Genomic DNA, 7481 nt, shown 5'->3' with positions numbered 1-7481 from the left:
CAGAGGTCCTGGATTAGTGACCAGAGGCCAGTGTGAGGGAGACCAAGTGACAGGTGGCAGTGGTCAGTGGATCCCTGTGTAGCCAGCTGTGTAGTGCTCATGGCTGGAAGTCTGGGGAAAGTGTGAGAACTCAGGCATGAGCAGTGCTCAAAACAGGAAAGGAGCAAAATTAGGGGGGAACTGAGTCAGTAGAGAGAACTGGGGTTTCTGAGAAGCAGGCAGTATGGGTAGCATGGAGGGGACATAGGGCCAGGCCAGGGCCATGCTAGTGGAGGCTCGTCTGGTCAGGCGGGCAGCTGGCAGAGGTATCCTCCAGAGCTAGCTGAGGGGCTTTGTTCTCAGCCTCCACAGGCTCTGTAGATGCAGGGGCCCAAGCGCTCTGGGGCTCTTGCTCTTAAAGGAAATGATGAATGCAGATTTGTGCTCGGCAGTGTTTGCAGATTTGGCAGACCTGAAGGTGAGTCAACAGCAGAAGGCATCTGGATCGGGCCTCTGAGGGTCGCTGTGCCTGTGGCAGCTAGACTGGATGCCCAGGGCAGAACACCCTGTGGGGAGCTACCCAGGGACGTGTTTCTAGTTCCCTTCTTGCCCCAAACCATCCCAACTCTCAGGAACAGGCTTAGAGTGGCCAATGGCAAATGGGACTACGAGGGACCCAGATTGTGCTGGGGGTGTGCAGAGCCACTGCTCAGGGAAGGGGCCATGTCAGTTGGCTGACAGTCCAGTGCCTGTCCCTTCATGGTTCTTAGCAGAGCCTGTGTTGGCAGTCACTTGGGGGAAGGGACTGAGTTTCCCCCTTAGAGGTGAGAAGGTTGCCGAGCCAGTGAACAACAAAACTGGCATCCAACCTGGAGCTCTGCACTGTCGAGGCCACTGTTGCCCTGTCCAGGGAGGGCCCTTTGGGTTGTTACATTGTCACCTGCCGCCAGTTTTCCTGAATCCTTTCCCCACTCTTTTCTCTGGGCCTTTCTGGGGTTGGCAGGCCACAAACCTCCCTAGGAAGTGAGGAATGAGATTCTGATGTCCTCTCCCAGCCTCCCCAGAACATTTGCGTTTTAATAGAGAGGGATTAGCAGCCTAGATCCTAGGACAGCCAGAGGAAGAAGTCTCCCTGGCTCAATTCTCCGCCTCAGGGACAGAAGATGAGGGTGTCCAGTAGGCCCTGCCAGGGGCCCCTGGCTCTAGCCTGGGCCATCGTTGCCAGGGAGGACAGACTCTGGGCCAGGGGCCAGGCCAGGCTAAGTCTCCACTCTCCTCACCCCCCACCAGGGTGGGGTCCTCTTTCCACTCTCTTCTTTGGAGCCTGGATCCTTCCCAGCACTGGCCTGGGACCCAGTGCCCGCTCCCCTTCTGCCAGCTCGTTTCCCGGCACCGCCTGACCCTGGACCAGCTGTGAGCGACCAGAAGCCTACAGGAGCAGGCTGCTGGCAGCTGGGAGGTGGAACGTAGCAGTCCGCTGGGCCCCTACAGGCTGGCTCAAGCTCTGGGAGGACAGGCAGGATGGCAAGCAGGCCCCAGCAGCCTTCTGGAGGAATTTCTGAATTACCTACTGGCTGAAGACCAGAGGCTAAAGCAGGCCTGGGCTGGCCCGACTGGCTGAGGCCCTGAACAGCTTTTCTCTTGGCTCCGGGCCTCACCCCCACTGCCCTCCTCCCTACACCCCTCTCTGTGCCTGCCAGAGCTGCAGCCTCCTCTTGGAGGGCCAGTTCTGGCTGGAGGAGCTCTTCTGCCCGCCCCCCATCTTCTCCCCAGGGGGAAGAGGCAGCCAAGGGGCCCCCTTCTTCCTGACCTTCCCTGCTGGCTGTTGAGGTCACTTCTGTCCCTTCTCTCCCGGAAGCACACATTCCGCGCTGGCTGCGCTGAGGGGAGGCCTTGCCAGGTACTTCATCTTCCTCAGAACAGTGGTGGGGAGGATTCAGGCCTGGGCTGTGGGAGGAGGGTGGGTTGGCTGTTCCAACACCCTCTGATTCTGTTTCCCAGACAAGGAGTGTATAAATAGCCTCACCCCCAGATAGGACCAATGACATAATTTGTAAGGCCATTTGTTAAAAATAATTATTAAGTATTTGGAGACTGTGACAACAAAATATGAAACCAGGCACCAAGTCCTCCTAAATGTGGGGCCTTGTGTAACTGCACAGGTTAAACTCCCATGACACTGTTCCTGGCCCTCCCTGACCTTGCCCCATCTCTCTTGGGCAGTAGCTGCCTTTGAGACCTTGGCTGGACAACAAGTCCAAGCAGACATCTGTTGTGCCCCCCTTCACTTATAACTCCGACCCCAGTGGAAGTGTCTACCCGGATCTTCTTGCCAGGGAAACAGAGGCAGCAGGGAGGCCTGGGCCCTCCCCAACCTGAGCACTACCACCCAGCCCAGCTGACCTGGGAGGGGAGGGATGGTGGTAGCAGCTGGGTCCTGCGGCTCTTCTCGGCTGCCCATCTTGTGCCAACCCCAGAGCTCTTGGCGGGGGGCCTTCTGTTACTCATTAAAACCATTTTTCCTGAGGGGAGGGAGCCAAGGAGAGGTGGTGGTTCAGGGGCGCCTTGCCAGCTGGACCTTGGTCTCCATAAAGCCACAGCCACCCACGGCAGGGTAACTGCCCTTGGGCTATTTGGTACCGTGGGCCAGAGAAAGGGCAGGGGCCTGGGTCAGGGTCCAGCATATCCTGATTTGGGAGATCTGTTTGACTCTGACTGCAGTAGCTGGACCAAGGTCAGGGAGAGCAGGCAGGCTCTGCATGGAGTCTAGAGGCTGTCCCTCCAATAGCAGAGAAGTGCCAGGGGGGCTGCCACTTTACCCCATAGGCCCCCAGGCCACAGCCAGTGCTGAGGCACTCCTCTGAAGACTCCGTCAGGGCTTCCAAGCCTGTCACCTGCTTTGCAGACCATGGTGCCCATAGCCCTCTCATCAGAGAGCACTTAGAGCCTGGCCTACGTGTATTACTCCATTTATTCTCATGAATGTCACAGGAGGTGGGTGGATTCAGATTAACTGAGCGACTGGTTCCAGTCCATACAGCTGCCCCGTTGTCCCCTGTGCTGTGCCCTTCCTTTGTGGAAGTCATTACAGTGGGAAGGCTTGTGTGACTATGTGTTAGCGTGTGCCTCCCCAATTAGCACTCTGACCTCCACGTCACCGAGTAGGGCTGTCACCTGAATTCAGTGGCTGACTGTAACTCTGGTACCACACGGTGCCTGCACATAATAGGACCTGCATGAGGGGAGGAAGAAGGAAGGCGATTGAGTTGGGATTCCAACACATGCCAGCCTGGTGCCCCCAACCATTATGCCGTACTACCTCATTGTCACCTGAAGCCTCCCTTGACAAACTTCTGAAGGTCCTGGGAATAGACTCAAATGGAGCCCTGCATCCAGCCTCGGCTAGAAAGGAGTCGGTCATCGTTGGCCTTGGGTTCAGAGAAGAAGCTTGGGAGAAGAGGGAGGAGGCCCTGCTCACCCTAAGCCCTGTCCTGTCAATCGTCTCACTCCTGAGGCTTCAGGTGGGTCCTTCCTACATGGGAAAGCCCACTGGTCCAGCTGGTTCCAGAAGGCTTACTGTTTCCCCAGCCCTGTAAAGTAGGGGTCTGGGGCAGCTGGAAAAGTCTGTTTATGTGTGGGCTAGGCATCAGGGAGGGCTTTTCTGGAAGAAATATCTACATTTGCAGCATGCTGCCAACCTCCCCCTGCACAGTCTGGTCTTCAGCACAGTGTTGCCGGAGCCTTGGCCTCTGGGCCAGCACTTCTGCTGTCTCCAGCATCCGAGGGCATTCACCCCAGATGTGTTTACACTCAGCTCTGCCAGCCTACTGGGTGGCATCTGCTGGAGTGGCTCTCAGGAAATCCCACAGCTGGGCCACTGAGAGCAGGAAGCATTCTTTCTTCTGTCCTTGAAATGTATTCGATGGATTCTCTCTGAGCCACAGTGGATTCTCTCTACTCTGTCCCAGGTGAAGTGCTAAGTGTGGGGATCCTCAATGGGAACCACAGCCCTGGACTCAGGGGCTCACAATTCAGAAGAATAGGAGGACACGTCACCAGAAAACAAACATCGGGAGCACAGGGAGGGTGGCCCCATCCTTCCTAGGGTGCTTTTGGCTGCAAGTAATAGGAGTCAACCCAAGTAGCCAAGACAAGGTAGTCAACCCAAGTAGCTAAGCATCATATCCTTGTGTCCAGTATCAGAGTGGAGGCTCGGAGCCCATAGCACAGTGGTTACCGTGCAGGCCACATGCACTGAGGCTGGTGGCTTGGAACCTGGCCTGGGCCAGCTAAAGTAACAATGACAACTGCAACAAAAATAAAAATAAAAATAGCTGGGTGTTGTGGTAGGTGCCTGAAGTCCCAGCTACGTGGGAGGCTGAGGCAAGAGAATCTCTTAAGCCCAAGAGTTTGAGGTTGCTGTGAGCTGTGGCGCCACGGTACTCTACTGAGGACAACATAGTGAGACTCTGTCTCAAAACAAAACAAAACAAAATCAGAGTGGAGGGGTGGGGCCTCCTCCTATACCTGTTCATTTTATCAAGGAGGAAAATCTTCCCCAGAAGCTCTCATTGAACATTCCTTTACATCTCATTGGCCCAACTGGGTCACAGGGTATGACTAGCTGAAGGGAGGCAGGGAGCTGAGTAGTGGGCATGCTCAGTTCTGTCTTAGTAGATGACAGGAAAGGGGCAATGGCCACCGACTGGGAAAGATGTGATTTGCCCCTACTCTACCTGGAGCTGACATTCTCAACCACTGCATGATTGACATTCTGGCCTGGACAATTACTGAGGGCTCTTCTGTGGATTGCAGGGTGTTCAGCAGCACCCTTGCCCTCCATCCACTAGATGCACCCCTGCTAAGCTCTGACAACCAAAACAACCTCCAGACATTGCTGATTTCTCTCCCTATTGCTGAGGACTACTGATGACACTAAAGAGTCAGGGAAGACTTCCCAGGAAGGGGTGCTGGCTGAACTGATTGTTGAAGGATGAGGGGTTACAGGGCTGGGAAAGGTGGAAAAAGACATGCCCCCACCCTTCCAAGTGTCAGTGTTCCAGCAAACATGTTTTTTTACAGCTTTATATTTCAAAACTTCTATTTCAATTAGAGCTTTGTCCAATGGCCAGAGAGTGGTCCAACAGGGACTGGAAGGAGGCCTTTAAGCCCAGAGTCCTGTCCCCTGTCCCCAGTTGTTATGATGCCCCGTGGAGAATTGAGTTGCTTGGTGACTGATAACAGCTGCTCCTGCTGGCCATTTTCCTGATGACGCAGGCACACCAGTGGGATGAGCTGATAGCGTCCCTACCTCTGAGTTCCTCCTACCTAGACAGAGCCAAGCAGCCGCCAAGGACTAGATCGGGGCCACAGTGGGAGATGTGGTCATCAGTGCCCTTCCCTCCCTCTCCCTTTTGTCCTCTTTTTTTTTTTTGCAGTTTCTGGCCAGGGCTGGGTTTGAATCCGCCACCTCTGGCATATGGGGCCAGCATTCTACTCCTTTGAGCCCCAGGCACTGCACCCATTTTGTCCTCTTGCTGCCCATGCACCCTCTCTGTTTTGGGGAAAGGCTTTGGGGGCATCTTCTTTGGCCATTTTCCGCACCTTCCCTCTGGTCCGTCCTACTCTTTGGGCTTCCCTCTCCGTCCCCTCTGTGGCTCTTTCCTCTCCTCGCAGGCCTCTTGGCACTGGCTTCTCTAAGGCTCAGTTCTTGGTTCTTTCTTTCCCCTGTTTGCACTCAGACCCTCAGGGACCTTATTTGGCCTCAGGACATTAGATGCCATCTGTATGCCCAGGGCTCCCACATACGCAGCCCAGTCCAAATTCCTCCATCCCAGCCTATTCCTGGGTTGGCTCCCCTCTGCAATATCCAATAGATGCCCCCAATTAATTCCTGGTTTCCTTTCTCTCCATCCCCTAGCACTCAAGTCTGCCCTACCAGGGTCTTTCCCCCCTCAGGCTTCATTCTTCCCCTTCCTCAGGTCCCATGCCATGGGGCTTCCTGGACTCCCCATTCTCGTGCAGTCCCTAGCCTGTGTGTTAGGAAATCCTTTTGGCTCCGCCTTCAAAACATATCCAGGCTCCATCCACATCTCATCACCCCACTGCTTCCACCTTCTCCTGCCTGGATTATTGCAGTGTGCGGTAGCCTCCCAGTTGATTTTCCTGCTACTCCCTTGACTCGCTAAAGTCTGTTCTCAATACCAACACATCAACCAGATTGTCTCTCTCTCTCTCTCAACAGAGGTGGAAGTCTTGCTCTGTCTCTCAGGCTGGGGTGCAGTGGTGTAATCAGAGCTCACTGAGGCCTCGAACTTGCTCAAGCAAAGTGATCCTCCTGCCTCAGCCAAGTAGTTGGGAATATTGGCATGCACCACCAGACCCAGCTAATTTTTCTGTTTGTTTTGTTTTTGTAGAGATAGGGGTCTTGCTATGTTGCCCAGGCTGGTCTCAAACTCTGGTCTCAAGTGATACTCAAATGATACCTTGGCCTCCCAGACTGGTGGAATTAGTACCAAGCTGGCCAGAGTATCCTCTTAAAAGATGTTGGAGCGTGCCACTACTCTGCCTGAACTCTGCAGTGCCCATCTCTTTTAGACATCTGTGTGTCACAGTGGCCCTCATGGGAACATGGCCCTGGACCAGCCAGCTCCTGCCTTAGAGCCTTTGCTCCAGCTATAACCTCTGTCTGGAAATCTCTTCCCCCTAAATAGCCACATGGCTCTCCCATACTCCCTTGGAGCCTTTGCTCACAAGGCACTTCCCCCCTGTTTACAATGGTAGCACCCCAGCCTTACTAACGGCTCTCTTGAACCTTCTTTACTGTCTCTATTTTTCCCCTCTATTTCCAACTTACTGTGTGATTTGCTTATTTATTGTATTTATCATTTGCTTCCAGTTTTCTTTTGCTAGAATGTAAACTGTACATGAGGGACAGGTTCTGCTTTTTTATTCACTGATGTATCCCAAACACACCCTACTCAGAACTGGGCATATAGTAAACCCTCAATTGAAGTTGTTTAGTCTTTTGTGTATAAATAAATGTACCCACCCCCCACCCCCCCCCGACACAGAGGATTTTTTTCCCTACTGGTTTCAAAAAAGTTATTTCTGGTATCATAGTGCACTTGGGAAAGGCATTTTGGGGGCTGTGCATTTTACAGTCTTGAAATAACAGTAGGTAGATCGGAGACCCACTGTGGGTCTAGTACTCAAGGCAGGACAAGCCCCAAGAGAACTGCTTCATGCTCCCCAGAGCAGAGGGGTAGGGGTTCAGCCTCTTTGGTGTGACAGAGAAAGGAGGGACAGCATGTTACTGATGTTCAGCATGTGACCACAATTCTGCTCCCAGGATGATGATGAGGACAGAGGGGTGGAGAACTAGACAAACTGTTCACAAGGGCAGACCCCTGGAGCTGAAATCCTTCAAGCCTCTTTTCTTGGACAGGTGGACTCAGGAGTCAAATTGGCCTCTGCCTTAGGAAGGTGTCTGGGCACTGTCC

At 53.8% G+C, this 7481-nt stretch overlaps 1 long non-coding RNA gene across 1 annotated transcript; it reads left to right on the top strand.

Moving 5' to 3' along the window:
- The first annotated feature begins 1254 nt into the window (after positions 1 to 1254).
- Positions 1255 to 7481, top strand: LOC111724181. The gene is made up of 3 exons (XR_002772522.1): positions 1255 to 1879; positions 3209 to 3500; positions 7427 to 7481. It is a non-coding gene; the product is annotated as an uncharacterized LOC111724181 (long non-coding RNA).

Source organism: Otolemur garnettii, unplaced genomic scaffold (genome assembly GCF_000181295.1).
Source record: "Otolemur garnettii isolate 467f Iridium unplaced genomic scaffold, OtoGar3 scaffold00020, whole genome shotgun sequence".
NCBI classification, from domain to species: Eukaryota; Metazoa; Chordata; class Mammalia; order Primates; family Galagidae; genus Otolemur; species Otolemur garnettii.
This window is presented reverse-complemented; position numbering and strand designations above follow the sequence as displayed.